Source organism: Filicampus tigris, chromosome 2 (assembly GCF_054856515.1).
Source record: "Filicampus tigris isolate MCC_2025a chromosome 2, RoL_Ftig_1.0, whole genome shotgun sequence".
Taxonomy (NCBI): Eukaryota; Metazoa; Chordata; class Actinopteri; order Syngnathiformes; family Syngnathidae; genus Filicampus; species Filicampus tigris.
The window spans coordinates 39003532-39022213 of NC_141218.1; the positions used below are offsets into that span (position 1 = coordinate 39003532).

At 42.4% G+C, this 18682-nt stretch overlaps 1 protein-coding gene across 1 annotated transcript in view; it reads left to right on the forward strand.

Moving 5' to 3' along the window:
- Window positions 1-4501: 4501 nt before the first annotated feature.
- LOC147152401 (uncharacterized) overlaps window positions 4502-18682 on the forward strand; it is a 46582-nt gene continuing 32401 nt past the window's right edge. Inside the window, 2 exon segments of the mRNA XM_086024177.1 lie at window positions 4502-5885; window positions 5996-6085. The gene's annotated coding sequence lies outside the window, so the exon portion shown is untranslated.

Below are 18682 nucleotides of genomic sequence, written 5' to 3' on the forward strand. Positions count from 1 at the left end.
GACAAAAGCAATGCACCATACATGTGAGAAATACATCTGCAAAGCCCATTCTCACATTCACACATGCTGTCCTACATGTGCTAAATAGAGATGATGTTGAAAATTGTTCAGAAAGGAAAGCAACATTTTGTTGTTTTATTGTTAAGAGGGAAGTATTTTTATGATTCACTTCATAAAAAAATTGAAAAGAATAAACTGCTGACAAAAAGTTCCAGATTGTTGACTTTTTCCCCTTTCAATATAATCACATCAGAAGTAATTAATAATTCCAGATTGTTTACTTTTTCCCTTTTCAATACTATTACTTCAGAAGTAATTACTTCACATTTTATATCATAGCAATAATATATTTTTTCTGTGTAAAAGAAAAGTGTTATGACAGTAGGTTTGTGTTTTAAAAAAAAAGCATAATTATGGTCATTGATGATTGTTTGTTTGTGTCACAAATACATGATAAAAATTAATTAAATTGTGTTGAATTGATAAATAATAGGTTGTTTCATCATGCAAAATAGATTTGGGATTTAAATTTCAATTAAGTTGCTTTATTTTGGGGCTTTGGTAGGGCGGATCTTTTTTGACCCATAGGACAAGGGGAGTAACCAGAATGTTAAGATTGCACAAGGGTTGATGGAAGGTCATTCCAGAGGGAAGGACCTATTAGAAGACATCATGGAAGAACTGCAGGTAGACGTAACATGTCTACAAGATGACAGATAAGGTACCAGCAATGAAAGAGTATGTTGTAAAACGCCAAGACAGAGAACGACAGGGCGAAGCAGGAGGCGGATGACTGTCATTATAAAGAAAAACCTACCTTAAAGAGATGGTTGGGATGGCCATGTTTTCACTGACAAGTTCATTTTTTATATTTTTTGATCAGGAAAATGAAAAGAGTTGTCATTTTCTATTTTATCAATACATTTGGGAGAAATTAGGATATAAGTGACTCCATGAATAATGCCTCTTGTTAATGAGGAGAATGGCCGGGCCCCTTACCGTTCTATCCTTGTTCGGTCAGAGTCACTGGAGGAACTGATTACAAACTCTCCATTGGAAATCATTGTACTTTCATTGCTTATAACAAATCCACGGTTTCCACATGAGGTAAGTAGAAAAGACACCATGGCCAAATGGAGTCTCTGGATTCAAATGGACCCAATATATGGTTGCAGTGTTGTTTTCCGCTGGAAGCGGGGCCATTAGCCATTGGCCATGAGTTCGCAGCGCCTGTTGACACTGAATGGTCTGCCCGTCCGGAAACGTGACTGTAAGTCCTTTTGGTCCACACATAATTTGTGCTTTGTCTGCCATCAACATGTCTCTCCCCATTAAATTAATGGGGGTTCCTGTGGCGTAAATGTATTCATGCCATAAATGATGTCCAATTTTGTTGATTCGTGTCTCAAGAGGTTTTGTGAAAGGCAGAGTCTGTGGTTGTCCCGAGAAGCCGACCAGCGTTGTACTGCGAGGGGACAATGCTGCTTTAGGCAGTGGCAAATTAATGGAAGAGTATGTTGCGCCCATGTCCACTAGCATCTCGACGGGTTGATTTGCCACTGTTAGTTGAAGCATGGGCTCTGCCTGGCCACTGCTTCCCAAGCTTCCCAGGCCTCCCTATTCGTATTGTCCATCCCACTGATCAATACTTTGATAGTATTGACCTCCCTGTGGTTGGGCCCCTGGTTGCTGGGGCACCTGCCATGGACGGTTCCCTCCAGGTTGGACAGGACCGCTGGGTCGTGGGGGCAAATGTGTCCCTCTCCCGCGGGAGGCAAAATGGGACCCGCCATTGGGGTTGTTAGGGCACTCCCTGGCCCAGTGGTTTGGATCCCCACACAAAAAGCATGTCCCCAGCGGGTAGAATCCTCGTTGCTGTGGCAGGCCCTTCCCCTGTATCCACCACGGATCTGACCACGCCCCCTACCAGCTGCCACTGGAGTTTGAAACATCTGCACTTCCTTTTTCTTACTCTTTTCAGCTTTGGCCTCACCATGCATTTTAGCTAGCTGCATTTTGAGCAGCTGCTTGGCTAGATTATTTTCTTCACTTTCAGTTTTAGCTTGTTCCTCATAAAATGCACGGCAATGATGCATCAAATGGCGCTTAAACCTTTGTTCTGGACACACCAAAATATCTGGATCACTCATCAGTGTCTTTTTGACCTCTGAAGGTAATCCATCTATAATAGCTGTGTGGAAAAGTGTTTCTGCTTCCGCCGACAAACCAGGGTGTTTCCCTGTAGACTCAATCCAATTCTGCACACATGTCAAATAATGCTGTGCGGGAGACATCTTGCGGTCATATGGAAACATTGCAGGTGCCAAGTCAGTTGGCTGAGGAAAAGTCAGCTTGATTTGTTGGAAAAGCTGAGCTGCCACATGGGGAAGCAGTGTGTCCTCACCCAAATGGGAGGTACCAGCCGCCTCCTCCAGTGCCCCAATCTGGACCAATGAACAAGCACGAGCCAACATTTGACGAATATCACCCAGAGCGCAGCTTTGTCCACTCATGAGTGCCAAAAATTTAGACAACCATGCCTTTCCTCCTTTGTGGAGTGGGGGCATTTTTTCCATCATTGCCGTTAAATCACGTAACACCACAGGCTCATAATGAACACCCCTTGCCGTAGTTACCATAGGACACATGACCTCACCCTTTTCTTTTTTTACCATCTGATGCTTTTTCCCTCTTAAATCATAGCCACACACAGCCACCCTGTCATCATCTTTCCCTGTTTCTCTTCTCTTCTCACTTCTATTGACTTCCTTCAGCATCTGTCTCTGCTGCGCTATCTGTGTATCTTCCTCATTCTCACTATCTGCGTCTTCTTGTCTCAGCTTGTCCTTTCTTCTGGCCGCTGAGTTCCCCTGACACCCCTGGCCAGTCACCAATTTCAACATGATGTTCTCTTGCTGTCTCAACGTTCCACCAACATCCTCATACTTACTCTCCCAATCATTATCTTGACTTCTCAACAATACACTTTCTGGTACCTTGTCACCTCTTTCTCGACTTCCTATTACTGAGTCATGTGTTTCGAGGCGGATGGCGTAGACGTAATTACACTACTTCTTTCCGCCTCATGTCCTGCAAACACACGTCTCTTTTCTCTGTTCAGTGCCTGCTCTATCAATTGAACCACACTAGTGTCTGCCCGCTCACTCTCACCATCAATGTCCATCACCACACGGCCACCCAATGTCACCACAGGAGCCATCATTCCCGCATCGCCATATGGTGGGGGTTGAGTGTGAGTAACCTGCATGAGTGGGGCGCTTGGCTCAGACTCCAAAGAGGGGTAAATGCTTGCCGCTTTTACTTCCTCCTCCTTCGACACTGAGGCTTTAACGCCATCAGTGTTTCCTTTGTCTATGTCAGCTTTTGGTACATCTTTATTTGTCTTGACAATACAAAGTGCTGTCGCTGTGATGCCCAAATTATGGACAACTCGCCTAAACTCCTTTTTTTTCTCCAATTTGTTTTTCTATCTTAGATTTTTTACGCCACCCTGCATCTCCCTTCAATATTTCCAATTTTTCCTTTTCGTTTTTGATCTCCGTTTCCTTTTTGCGTAATTGTTTGGCCAAACGTTCCAAATCCCAGGGGGCAGAAAAACCACTAAACAATTTATCTGTCTGCAAGTTAGCAAATGCACGACGGTATTTTATTCTTTCTCTTTTAACTTTGTTACATTCAATTCCACTCAATATTTGCGCTTCCAATTCAGCATACATTCCTTCTATTTCATCCCATTCATTCCCGTCCCTATCACTTTCAACATCACATTCATTCTTTACCCCTTTGTCACTCATTTTGGATCAATGTTAGCAATCGACTCTCTCACAGAAGGATTACGTATTCACCAATTTATTTTTGGGAGGCCTCACTTCTCCCGGAGATCTCACTATACTCCAGTTATTTAACTACAGTCGTCACTGTAGTTGTCCACCAAGGACGAAGCATTAGGTCCCTGACCTATTCAACACAGTGTATGCAAGTCCCAGACTTCACTATCATACACTTTTATCACAAAGGTTTTACGTAAGTCCCAGACTTCACTACCATATAATCCTATCACAAATATTATACGTAAGTCGCAGACTTCACTACCGTATAATATGACAAACCAACAGTTGACACAACACTTCCCTCAGATTTATAAATCAGCCAATATGCAGAATTTTGAATAGACAATAGGTATTCTGCTTACCTTTCCGTTGATCTCGCGAGAAAAGATGTGTCACACCAATGGCCAGCTGTCAGCACGTCACACAATTCAACAAAAGGTCCCAGACCTTGGAGACAGAGTCCCAGACTCCGATTGGTGTCCTGAAGTCCGCCGAAATTCTCCCTTAGGATCACGTCGGGGTCACCAGAAAATTGTTAGGTTTAAGGTCTAAATCACGATACTTACCCTAATTATCTGACTCCAAATTATTTACCATATATTTATTATTTGAACCGACATTAACCTTAGCTTCACCTTACCTAACAATTATGCGTGCTCGTTCCGTAAGAGAGAAGACCAGAAAGCCAATCAGCCGAATCACCGAGATTTTATTCCTAAAAGCAAAAGCTAATACAGCATCGGGGGCTCGGTTCCCTCTCAATACAGATCTGTGCGCTCCTGTGGCCATCAGAGAGCGACACCACACCCGAGTTGCCCCGAACAGTTATAGAAAACAATATGCAAATTAAACACACCAAAAACACTAGCCACTATCATTTCATTAGTTACATGGTATCTGCAATATATTTCTTCAGATGCTGATTGGTTCTCTTTTCTCCGCCGTCTCAGATGACGCCTTTTCTTGTGCACATGACTCGCTGGGTTGTAGCTCCTGAAAACACCAAGTTATCTGCATTCCAAGAGGCCGGGGCCTTCAGAGAAACTGTGGCCCCCGCCTTTGTCTCCCTGTTTTTCACTGGCGGCACCTGGTACCATCAAACCTCCCACACATTGTGTTCCTCTGATACATCCGCTCCCCTGATACTGCAACCTTGAAACAGCTCTACTTCTACTCATTTGTAATACAACTTTGAATCATTAATAAATGGTTAACATACATTTATATATCTTCACAAACTAATAATAAAACCCTTCGCTAGCCATACATGTATATGTCTTCACAAACTAATAATAAAACCCTTCAGGAGGTAGATGGCATCATGCATACTGCAAAAAACAGTATTTTATGTGCATGAATTTCTGGTACACCACACTGGAAAACTCCCAAGACTCCACAACATGGAAGGAATGGTATACTAAACATGAATGCGTCATGCTTTTAGATGGAGCAGTCTGTATCATGTTTGAGTCACAACTTGTTTTCCAATTGCCCCGTTGTAGTTCTGGTTTCTGGTGCCTACCGGCACTCTCCATCCAGTCGGTGAGTCAGTCAGGCAGCAGTCACAAAACATAATATTCTGGCATGTTAAACATCTTTATTGTATGTATATTTTGTCATATTATCTTTGCCATTTGAAAGTGAAAATTTTGATGCCACATTGCATACTATTTTATCCCTGACTCAGAGCAATATGTTAAACTAGCTGAATGGAAATCATCTGCAGACTCCACAGTGGCATAATCCGCAGCGAGAGACCCAGCAACGAGCAATCGCATTCCCTGGTATTATACCATAGTCTCGCTGTACTCTTTCACTACATAAAGTTGGTGACAGGGACACAGGAGTAGTATTTTTTGGCATTGTATGGCTTACAATCCAGATTTTGTGTTCAGGATCCCGAGATACACGACAACAATCTCAGAATTTGTTGCTACTCCCTAACTTTTGAGGATTTTGTTTCCATAGGGATATTGGAATACAGTGCGATGCAGTATTACAACCCACATGGTGCCCCACAACATACAACAAATGGTATGTCATGTTTTTCTCTAATTTGCCTCGACAATGAAATGTCTTTCTAGACTAATTTAAACACTAGTTGCCATTTTTATAAATGTTACAGCCTTTGTTCTTCTCTCTAGACGGAAACTACCAAAAGTTTGATCTGAAAGAAATGGCATCGTTGCAGCGGCAAGAAGGCGTTCAAAGAGACAAAGATTCAAGACTGTTTGGTGAGTTATCTCACAAGTAAACTACATAAAATGACAACATAGTTGTTTTTAAGCACAATGCTCTGAAATTGTTTCTTTTGTGGCGTAAAATCATTCCTCCTCGTGCCTCCCGGCAGTCCATTTATCTTAAAAATCTCCACGGCCACCGATGCAAAAGCATGAGATGTAAATCCCACAAAAACTGGCCAATATATTAAAATGAAGTGTTCACATTTACCAATTTTTTTTATTACCTCAATATATAAATATACTTCAGAAGTTAATGATCTAGTCTCATTTCCTGCGCTGTGACGTGTGACAGGCAAGCGCGTTCATGTTTGTGGGCGTGTAGAATTAGTCGAATCACTGGATGGAGTAGGATGCGTTTAGAGGGGGATGAGTTGAAATGCATATTTCAAATCTTGCAAATCTTACCAAGAAAATGAGACTAGAACCAGGTGATCGTAAAATTGCAAGCTATAAGATAAGTATTTTTAGAGGTGCTTTGATGGAGCCAGGCTTGTCGTTTGCACTTTCCAGTCAAGTGTTTTAACTTGCTGACTGCTGGTTATTTATTTATTTTAATCTTGTCTTTCAGTTGCTGCTCAACAGTTTGACTGCGCGCTGACCCAGAAAGATTTTTGTACAGCTGGGAAGCATTGGCTTCATTTCGCTCATGAGCATAAAGGGGGTATCCAACCTGACCCGAATTTCAGGCCGGGTTGGTCTAAAATGTCAATCATTACGTTCGGGTCGGGTCAGGTCAGGCCAGGCTTCTCTCTCGCTGACTTTTTAAAAATAATAAATATGTTTATAAAAATGTATACTAAAACGATGTGTGGATATTAAACTAAGGAATACTTGTTATAAGATAAATAATTTGGATAAAACAGAGAAGGCGCTGTAAGGTAATTGCTATTTAACTACGAAACAGGAGCCGTAGAGCCAGAGCGCGCTTTGCGCACATGACAGAGCCAGAGCACGTGAATGCCAAAATTTCGGGTTTGCTTTGGGCTCGGGCTTGCAAATCATGTTAATTAGTCGGGCGCGGGCTGGGTCGGGCTTTAATACGGGTTGGGTCGGGCTGGATTTTTTAGGCCCGATCTTACCTCTACTCTGTATACAGCCCACCTATGGACTCAATACAAAAGAGCCAGTATGTACAGGCTACAGGTGGCCTACAATGACACATTGCGGGTGCTCTTAAGAAGATCTTGATGGACTAGTGCGACTAAGATGTTTGTCTCTGTACGAATGAACACTTTGCAAGCGGTACTACGAACTCTAATGCACAATTTTATTTGTAGGCTAGGAAGGTTTCAACATGAAATCTTGGTGTCACTCACAAATATTGGGGTTAGTGCAATTCGCTACCAGCCAGATATGTGGACACAGGGGACTTCCGGTTTAGCGACTTATGGAGTGAGACGTGTGCACGGGAGCTCCTGCAAAGTGGTAACATTCGGGCATACTCACGAACCTTTTGCGCCCTTCTAGAATTTCATTTTGGCTTTGCAAGTCGTCAGAGACCGCAGTTGCTGTTATAATGCCTACACGGCCGAAGAATATGGGCAATTCGGCAGCCGCGCAAATGAGGCCTGCTCCAGAGACTGTAACCTCGTCGCAGAGTAGCGCAGCCGCCTCTCCGCGCAAGGCGACTGTTGGCGCGCCACCGTCACCGGAGGGAACCTCTGCTGCCTCAAGTGTGATTTCTGCGGACTTTAAAGCCGAACTGCTTGCTGCCTTGCGTGATGAGATGAGCAACTTGACCCAGATAAAGCCCGAGCTTCAAATTTTTAAATCGGAGCTAAATAATAAAATGGCGGCGATCCAGTCAGAGGTGGGCGCGCTGTGATTGACATGGAGGGCCCGCTGTCTACGTGCACTGACAATGTGGCTTCTCTCAAGAACACAGTGGACAAACTTTCCTCGCAACTGCATGCTCTTGACAAGAAATGTGAAGATTTGGAGGCGAGGTCTCGCCGTAACAAAATACGCATTGTGGGTTTGTCCGAGGAGCATGTGATCAATGCAACAACAGTTTCTGCGCTCCTGAAAGACGCTCTCTCTTTGGATAAAGAACCTATCGTGGACCGCGCGCATCGATCTCCACAGTCAAAGCCGAAGCCTGGTGAACGTCCTCGTCACATTATTGCACGTTTGCATTACGCTGCTAATGTTGTGGATATCTTGAAACATGCGCGAGCTCAGCAGCGGTTTAAGATGAAGTAGTCTTCTGCGGTCATCTTTCCCGATCTCACGGCGTGGACAGCCGGAGTTTGTTAAATGAAATAAAACCTCTACAAAAGGGCAAAAAATTGGACATATTCCAAAATAAAGTCAAAATGGCGGACTTCCTGTAAGATTTAGCCTATGGCTATAAAATACTTTTTTATAGGTCGTGGGCTGTTACAGATGTCTCCAAACTGTCACATATCTAGGTAAAAGGTAGAAAAATGTAGAACCATGAATGCTTCCTTAAATATGTGTAGGGGGATCTATAGAGACATTTTTTTAAACAAGCACATGAAATCTCTACAGTTTTTTTTTATGCCAGGTCTAATGTGTGTGCAAAGTTTCACGAGTTTTCGCCCAGATTTAGACCCTCAAAAACATGCATCATTTTTCTTTATGAACAGTGCATCGCTGTGGCATCAGCGTGCGATGAAATAAAAAGTTTCAATAACTTTTCATCTTAAACATGTCTAGATGAAACACCGAACATTTGAAAACGATCGGATAAAATCTCTAGGAGGAGTTCGTTAAAATATGGACTATAAAAGGCCAATATAGATGCAGACCTTCAAAATACAGCCAAAATGGTCGACTTTGTCTTCGATTTAGCTCATGACTACAAAAGACATCTTTGTATGTCTTGGGCTGTTTCATATGCCTCCAAATTTTCATAAATCTGCGTGAAACGTGGAACCTTTGAACGCTTAGTTAAAAATTTGTTGGGGGCTCTATTTTTGGAAAATAGCACAAGAAATATCTAAAATATTTATTTTCATGCCAGGTCTAACGTGTGTGAAAAGTTTCATGAGTTTTTGCCCAGGTTAAGACACTCAAAAACAGCATCATTTTTCTTTGTAAACATTGCATTGCCATGGGTACTCTGTGCGATTCAATTAAAAGCTTTCAATAATTTTTCATCTTAAACATGTTTAGATGTGTAAGAATAATAATGTCTATCATGATTCATGTTTTAGATTTTTCATGATTAGGCTTGTTAGCTTTATTAGCTTGTGGGTTTAGCTTTAGCATTTTCCATATCGAGGCCCAACTTGCTTGGTGTGCTTTGCTTCCACATTTGTATGATAATGGCTCACACGCATTGGGGGAGGGGTGGCTGCCAATCCCGCGGGGGCTGTCATCGCTGGGACTCCTTGGGTCTGGGTGGCCGGCGGCCTCTACACTTTGTGTGGGGTCCGTCTGTCTAATTTGGGCTGGGGGTCTCTGTGGTTGTGGCGCCCCAGTGGCCGTGGGCTGTCATTCCCCTCAGCGCGGTTGAGCTCCCCTTGGGTACCCTTTCCTTCATATGGTTTCTCTGTGCCTTCTCATGTCTTTTTAACACATTTTATCAAGTTGTGCACTTTGTGTGGGTGTTTGTGAGTGAGTGCTGATGTACTAGTGGATATCTGTCTTGGGTTTGTTGGGAGGGATGGCGTCAACGGATCTTTTTATGTTTTGCTTTGGATGTTTTACAGCACTTTGAGTTGCATTTTTATGTATGAAAATATATAAAAGTGTGACTGTGTAAACTTTGTGAGTGGATATAAACAGGATTGTAAGTGACATTTTTGTGTGGACGCAATAGTCTTCCGCCACTTGTGCTAGAAGCTTGAGGATTGCCACATACTGTGTTGATTGTCACCCTGTTTTAAGGTAAAAGTCAGTGTAGGCACCCTAGGTGTCCTAAAACTGACTCTACATCAAAAGAATGGGGAAAGCTAACAGTAAAATCAGTGATAAAAGTGACACATTTTTCTCGTACAGTAATAAGAATAAACACACACACACAAAAGGAGAAACTGTTGGCATTTATGGCACACTTTCCGTAGACCAAATACCAGATAACACACCACTCGACGACACATTACAGGCAGACTAATAAAAATACTGAGTGAACCTTTAGGGAAAACAACTGGGTAATAGGAAATGTCGAATCATATGTAGTAAGGAAGGTGACTACATCCTTCCATAAGGCATGTTTACGTGGGGATCAATTAAGAGTCGTGGGCCTTGTCACGTCTCTTCAGGGGGCAAGCATGGTATGGATTGTGGAACATCAATTTACTGCATATTGATGTCGAGCATGTGACTTGTATAAACCATAATTCATATGGAAATGCTACTTAGTGCATTTCATACAAGTCACACATACAAGCACAGTATCTTTTAGGTTGGATTTTATTCTTCGATTGAACAAGATAGGACAATACTAATATTGCCTAATGCTAATTAATTTTTTCAAAATGGGTTGAAATTGTGGCGGCACGGTGCTCGACTGGTTAGCACGTCCGCCTCACAGTTCAGAGGTCGTGGGTTCGATCCCGGCTCCGGCCTCCCTGTGTGGAGTTTGCATGTTCTCCCCGTGCCTGTGTGAGTTTTCTCCGGGTACTCCGGTTTCCTCCCACATTCCAAAAACATGCATGGTAAGTTGATTGGACACTCTAAATTGCCCCTAGGTGTGATTGTGAGTGTGGATGTTTGTCTCTTTGTGCCCTGCGATTGGCTGGCACCCGATTCAGGGTGTCCCCCGCCTACTGCCCGAAGACTGCTGGGATAGGCTCCAGCATGCCCGCGACCCTTGTGAGGATAAGCGGTATAGATAACGGATGGATGGGTTGAAATTGTGCTATTACTGTGGCAAAGACATTGTGTAAATATATCATTACAGCATACCACAAATGATTTGGAATGATAATGGAAGTCATTTTGTAAATATTGTTGAATAGCAGGACAAAATTTTGGTTATCCAGTTAAAGTGCATGACTGGTGAAAAGAACTAGCTGCACTGCAAGAAAAAAAAGAGAGAGCGAAAAACAAAAGACCGTCCGTTTGAAATTCGTATGGAAGACCATTTGTGTTACCCATTATAAATAACCCATTAGGTCCTGGGCAAATGGAAGACATTGACTTCAGTAACTATATGAGGAAAACGCTTTACGACAAGGATGTGAAAGTGTCTAATCAAATGCCAGAGGAATCTTCCAAATGAATCTCCACCCCTGCAAGAAGGCCGGCCTCCCATCAGACCTTGTGAAACCCCAAGTGTTGGTCCAGGCCGCAATAGGAAGGCTTTATATTAGCCAACAGGTTAACCAAAAACCAAATTGGGAATTACACATCGCATAATCGGTTCAAAGTTAGCGTGCCCTGATGCGAGCACGGGACCAGCTGGTGAAGATCAGCCCCATAGGCAGGACCAGCCAGGGAGGAGACCAACCCACATTATGTTTAGATTTTGAAGACAGTATAAATGTGAGGGCTGCATGTTTGACCGCGCTCCTTTTCTGCCCTCGCCTGTCTCAGGTGAGAGCATTCGCGAGGATGGAAAAGCTGCCCAGATCTGCTTCCTGTATGATTCCTGAACTTCAGAGATGGTAGAGAAAACTGATGAAAAAATTCAATCGATTTGTGTGAGTCTTTATTATAATTATTATTTACATATTGGATGCCTTCTTGATAGATAAAACAAACACGCAGTGAGTTGTTTTTGTGAATTGATAATTGGGCGTGCGCCCTGGTGACCCTATAGCAACCAACAACTCCAACAGACTCCCCCAGCTGTTTTGGGGTTGTGGAGTCACAAGTCCTGGCCATCGCACAGCATCACTAACTATCCAGGCTCCCTCTTACATCGACAGCAGGGTGGGATGCAATCTGAACAAAGGTGGGCTGTCCTTCCCCTGCCTTTCCTGAGGGGTCAGGAGAGGGAACTGGCACAAGAGCAGTGTGCGCCATACACACTTGATCAAGCACAGGAAGAGAACACTTTTAGTTGCACAGCATAGAGAGGTGAAGTGCTGGTAACCTCTCCCTCTTGAAGATAGAAAGATGGTTGCAGCCAAGAGGGGACAGCTGGTGGTGATGCGGAGATGCTCGACTGTTTGAAAAAATGTTACCAATGAATGTAACAAGATGTTTGTGCCCTAGTGACTTTGTTATTACCTGTGTCTGTACATCCCAAGCCTGTACAAGAGTTAACAACTAAATTATCCACTGCCATGGCAGAACATTGGCAGCATCAGAAAAGAGCAGCGAATTGGCAAAACCAAGATGATCCAACATGCATTGATGCCATTGGTGTTCCCCGTGGGGTTCAGAGTGCGTACAAATTATTAGTGAATCAGATAACAGCAGGATTTGAGTCCTTCCTTTGTTGGTGGTGTAAAAAACACAGCAAGAACGTAGACAGGATCAACTACATCCATTGCAACTTACAAAAATTGGGCAATTGGACACAGAGTGGGTTTGAAGCTGTGCATGAACAGCTATCAGCCACCTCGCTTATGGCATTCCAAAACACGACGGTTGTTGGTACAACCCAAATTTGAAGTCAATCGGGTGAACCATCTCAGACTTGGGGGCAAATGTATGACCCCGGTAAATGTGCACAAATGGTCCAAAGTTGTACTTTCAAATATTCAACACTCACTTTCTGGAAAACGAAATAGAAAGATTTCAATAACTTTTTATCTTAAACATCTTTAGATGAAGCATGCAAAGTTTGAAGACGATCAGATAAATGCTCTAGCAGTTCGTTAAAATATGACCACTATGAAAATCCCCAAAAGTTGCGACAATTCTAAAGGATATTCAAAATGGTTGACTTCCTGTAAGGTTCAGCACATGGCTAAAAAAGACATTTTTGTAGGTCTTAGGCTGTTAAATGTAGCACATTTTTATAGATGTAGGCAAAACGAAAAGTTTGATGCTCAGCTCCGTCATATAGTGTTTTGAAAACGTAAAATATATTCCCTATTGTTGTCCCACGTGATGAAATGGTACAACGCAAATTTAAAGTCAATCGGGTGAACCATCTCGGACTTGGGGGCAAATGTATGACCCCTGTAAATGTTCACAAATGGGCTAACGTTCTACTTGAGAATCCTCATAACTCACTTCCTGTACATGTTCGGGCATGGGTATAAAATACTTTTTGTATGTCTGGGGGTCTAAACATGCCTCCCAGTTTCCATAGCCGTTGGTCAAACTTACCAGGACTTTCCTTTGATAACAAAGTCGAGAGGTTCTTGGGGTCCCTGCAGACCCCTGTACATGTTCGGGCATGGGGACCAAAGAATTTTTGTAGGTCTGAGGGTGCTACACGTGCCTCCCGGGTTTCGTAAGCGAAGGTCAAACTTACCAGGAGTTTCCTTTGATGACAAAATTGAGGGGTTCTTGGGGGGCCTGCAGACCCCGTTTTTGAGTACTCAAGTATTGCGACTTCAAAATATCAAATTTTTCATCAGGCCCGATATGTGTGCAAAGTTTGGTGAGTTTTCGTTCACGTTTAGTCCCCCAAAAATGTGAACCTTGACTGAGAATAATAATAACTACAGCTGCGAGCAGCTATAACGGGCCTTCGCAACCCTGGCCAAATAGGGGGAACTTGCAAATCGGGGTACTTGCACTCAGGACAATAAGCATAAAAATTGTCTGTGTTTATGCCTGGTCTGATGTATGTCCAAATGTGCATGAGTTATTGCCTGGGTTTAGATTGTCAAAAATGGCATAATTTGTCTTAGCAAATGGCTCATCACCACGGCAACAGCGTGCAAAGTAATAAAAAACTTGCAATAACTTTTCATCTTTAGCATGTTTAGGCGAAACACCTAAAGTTTGTAGACGATCGGATAAAATCTCTTTGAGTTTGTTAAAATATGACCTTTACAAAAAGGCCATAAATGTCGGCCTATTCCAAAATTAAGTAAAAATGGCGGACCTACTGTAAGATTTAGCCTATGGCTATAAGATACTTTTTTGTAGGTCTTGGGCTGTTACAGATGTCTCCAAATAATCACAGACCTAGGTAAAATGTAGAACCGTGAATGCTTCCTTAAATATGTATAGAGACATTTTTTTAAACAAGCACTTGAAATCTCTACAGTTTTTATTTTTATGGTATGTCTGATGTGTGTGCAAAATCTTCACGAGTTTTCGCACAAATTTAGACACTCAAAAACGGCATCATTTTTCTTCATAATCATTGCATCGCCGTGGCAATAGCATGCGATGAAATTTAAAGTTTTCAATAAATTTTCATCATAAAAATATGTAGATGAACCACAGGAAGTTTGGCAACAATCGGATAAATTCTCTAGCAGGAGTAAGTTCAAATATGACCTCTATAAAAGGCAAAACTTGGTGCAAAATTTCAAATAAAGTCAAAATGGGGGACTTCCTGTTAAATTTGCACATGACTCTAAAAAACGTTGTTTAAAATCTTGGTCTGTTACATATGCCTTCCAGTTTTCACAGCTGTACATGGAATCAGGAATGCTTGGTAAACAGTTAGGTGGCGCTGTCAAGCTTTTTTAGGGAAAAAAGCACAAGAAATCTCTCAATTATTTATTTTCATGGAAGGTCTGATGTGTGTGCAAAGTTGCATGAGTTTTCGCCAAGGTTTAGACTCTCCAAAACAGCATAAGTTTTCATGATATACAGCGCATCGCCACTATTACATCGAACAATGAAGTAAAAAGATTTAAATAACTTTTCATCTGAAACATCTTTAGATGAAGCATACAAAGTTTTAAGACGATCGGATAAATGCTCTAGGAGGAGTTCGTTGAAATATGACCACGATGAAAATCCCAAAAAGTTGCGACAATTCTAGAGTAAATTCAAAATGGTTGACTTCCTGTTAGGTTTAGCACATGGCTACAAAAGACGTAACACATGGCTACAAAAGACGTTTTTGTAAGTCTTAGGCTGTTAGATATACCACCAAATTTTCATAGATGTAGGTGAAACGTACAACCCAGAATCCTTCGTTAAAAAGTAATTATGAAACGCAAAGTTTGATGCTCAGCCCCCGTCAACTAGTGTTTTGAGAACGTAAAATATTTTTCCCTATTGTTTTCCAACGTGACGAGATGGTACAACCCAAATTTGAAGTCAATCGGGTGAACCATCTCGGACTTGGGGGCAAATGTCCCCCTGTAAATGTGCACAAATGGTCCAAAGTTGTACTTTCACATACTCATTACTCACTTCCTGGACAATGAAATAAAAAGATTTCAATAACTTTTCATCTTAAACATCTTTAGGTGAAGCATGCAAAGTTTGAAGACGATCAGATAAATGCTCTAGGACACATAGGTCAAAGTCAAGGCCCGCGGGCCGGATGAGGTTTTCTACGGCCCCTGGGATGATATTGCTTTATTATTAGATCCGACCCCGGTGAGGGTAGCAGAAGTGACCGATCACTTCGTGCCCGCTGATGACGTCACATTTTAAAATATATTGTAGCGTCTTCCAAGAACACCGACGTAATTTAACTATCACATTTTATTAGTCCAACCGGCTACTGTGGGCCGCAGCCGACGCCAATACAGTACGACAACCGTTCAGTCAAGTTCTCCTCTTCGTCCTCCGCTACTCTCGCTCGCATGCCCTCCCATCAAGCGAGCTGCTCGATGCATTCATTAACCTCGGAAACAACACAACTTGGCAAGACACAAATTCGACCACAACACAGATAACCCAATTCGTTACACTATTTCTGTAACATATTTCTTTGCATCTATGTTTGCCACCCCCTGGCTGTTGTTATAACGAACATTACCGCTACTTTTGCGAGGATCGTTCCTTCGATCGTCTACGTGCCGATTTAAGACTTCACGTCACTTTTCGTGGCTTTCAGAATCGGATTGTGATGAAGTTATTTGGAGTAAAACACGCTTTATTAAGAAATACTTTGTGTTAGAAAGCTCACGTTGTTTTACTATAAGTAATTGTTGGCATTTGATAAATTCATTGAGTTTCAATGTAGTACTGACATGTCCCACACTGTGAGCAGGCATTGAATGCTACTCGAGCGCTAAGTGTTGATATAAGAGACGTGGTTTATTTTCTTTCTCCTTCTTCGACACAGCTAGCTAGTAGTTTCTTCGTGCCAGCAAACTCAGTAGTTGCAGATTTCCCGTGTTTCACCACGTTTGCTGTTGTGTGTAAATGTTAAAAGGTGAGTTTAATCATTTAGGTTCATGTCAGGTACCTGCTGTACATAATAGCCTAGATATGTTCTCATGAGTGATGTCACGTTGACGAACATTAGTTAGTTATTTTGGCTAGTATGCTTTCTATTCTAGTGATGAAACGTGTGAATGTGTATTGTATGTACAGTATTGTTTGGCTGTTTAGAATTGTAATGTTTAGCATATTGTTAACTAATGGATATGCATTGGATGATGTTGCTAGGTTTTTCTTTGTCTGTGTTGTTGCAGACCACAGTAAATAGACGTGTCAAGTGGAATACGAGCCTGTGTTCTCTGACAGGAGCATCCACATTTATACCTTGCCACTCTAAAATAGAGTCAGCTGGAGACATCATACCAATCATATGATCCTCTCCGATTTACTTCACATTATGTACAGTTCATACAATCTCGCAGATCAACCAGAAAATTGTTTCCAGTTTGGCAGGAGAAACGCAAACATTCCACTGATCTTGTTTCACAAGACGGGCAGCGGCTTCTTCTCGGGTCATAAGCGGAAGTGACGTACGAGCTGCCTCGCAAAAGTTTGTTTTATACTTTATTTTATTTTTTATTTAGTAACTCCGAACATGGGTGGCACGGTGGTCGACTGGTTAGCTAGTCCGCCTCACAGTTGAGAGGTCATGGGTTTGATCCCGGCCCCAGCCTCCCTGTGTGGAGTTTGCATGTTCTACCCGTGCCTATGTGGGTTTCCTCCGGGTACTCCAGTTTCCTCCCACATTCCAAAAACATGCATGGTAAGTTGATTGGACACTCTAAATTGCCCCTAGGTGTGATTGTGATTGTGGTTGTTTGTCTCTGTGTGCCCTGCGATTGGCTGGCAACCAGTTCAGGGTGTCCCCCGCCTATTGCCCAAAGACAGCTGGGATAGGCTCCAGCACGCCCGCGACCCTTGTGAGGATGAGCGGTATGGATAATGAATGAATGAATGAACTCCGAACATAAAAACACAACAACCAGGGTCGTGACAAACATAGAGGCAAATAAATATATTACAGAAATATAAAGCATGACATCATCAGCGGACATTTAAAAACATTTCGATTAACATTCTATCAGTCCGGCCCTCGGCTTGTCACAAAATGTTTTATTTGGCCCTCCGTCCATTTGACTTTGACACCCCTGCTCTAGGAGGAGTTCGTTAAAATATGACCACTGTGAAAGTCACAAAATGTTGCAACAATTCCCAAGGAAATTCAAAATGGTTGACTTCCTGTAAGGTTTAGCACATGGCTATAAAAGACATTTTTGTAGGTCTTAGGCTGTTACATATACCAGCAAATTTTCATAGATGTAAAACATACAACCGAGAATCCTTCGTTAAGCAGGAATTATGTAACGCAAAGTTTGATGCTCAGCCCCTCATATAGTGTTTCGAAAACATTAAATATTTTTTCCTATTGTTTTCCCAGGTGATGAGATGGTACAACTCAAATTTAAAGTCAATCGGGTGAACCACCTCGGACTTGGGGGCAAATGTATGACCCTGTAAATGTTCACAAATGGGCTAACGTTCTACTTGAGAATCCTCAAAACTCACTTCCTGTACATGTTCGGTCATGGTTATCAAAGACATTTTGTACGTCTGGGGGTGCTACACATGCCTCCCAGTTTTCATATCTGTAGGTCAAACTTACGAGGACTTTCCTTTGATAACAAAATTGAGGGGTTCTTGGTGTCCCTGCAGACCCCTGAACATGTTCGGGCATGGAGACCAAAGAATTTTTGTAGGTCTGAGGGTGTACTACACGTGCCTCCCAGGTTTCGTAGCCGTAGGTCAAACCTCCCGGGACCTTAATTTGATTAAACAAATCGAGGGGTTCTTGGGGTCCCTGCAGACCCCTGTACATGTTCGGGCATGGAGACCAAAGAATTTTTGTAGATCTGAGGATGTACTCCCAATTTTCGTAGCCCTAGGTCAAACTTACCAGGACTTTCCTTTGATGAAAACATCGAGGGGCTCGTGGAGACCCCGTTTTTGAGTCTGCCGGCTTCAAAATATCAAATTTTTCACCAGGCTCGATGTGTGTGCAAAGTTTGGTGAGTTTTTAGTTCACCTTTAGTCCCTCAAAAATGCAAGTTTTAACGAAGAATAATAATAATAAGTAGAGCTGCGAGCAGCTATAACGGGCCCTCGCAACCCTGGCCAAATTGGGGTACTTGCAAGTCGGGGTCCTTGCAAATCGGGGTACTTGCACATAGGACAATTAGCATAAAAAATGTCGGTGTTCATGCCAGGTCTGATGTTTGTCCACAGGTGCAGGAATTTTCGCTTTGGTTTAGACCGTCAAAAAGAGCATAATATTTCTTACCAAATTGCTCATCACCACGGCAACAGCGTGCAACGAAATAAAAAACTCAATAATACTCAATGTCATCTTTAGCATGT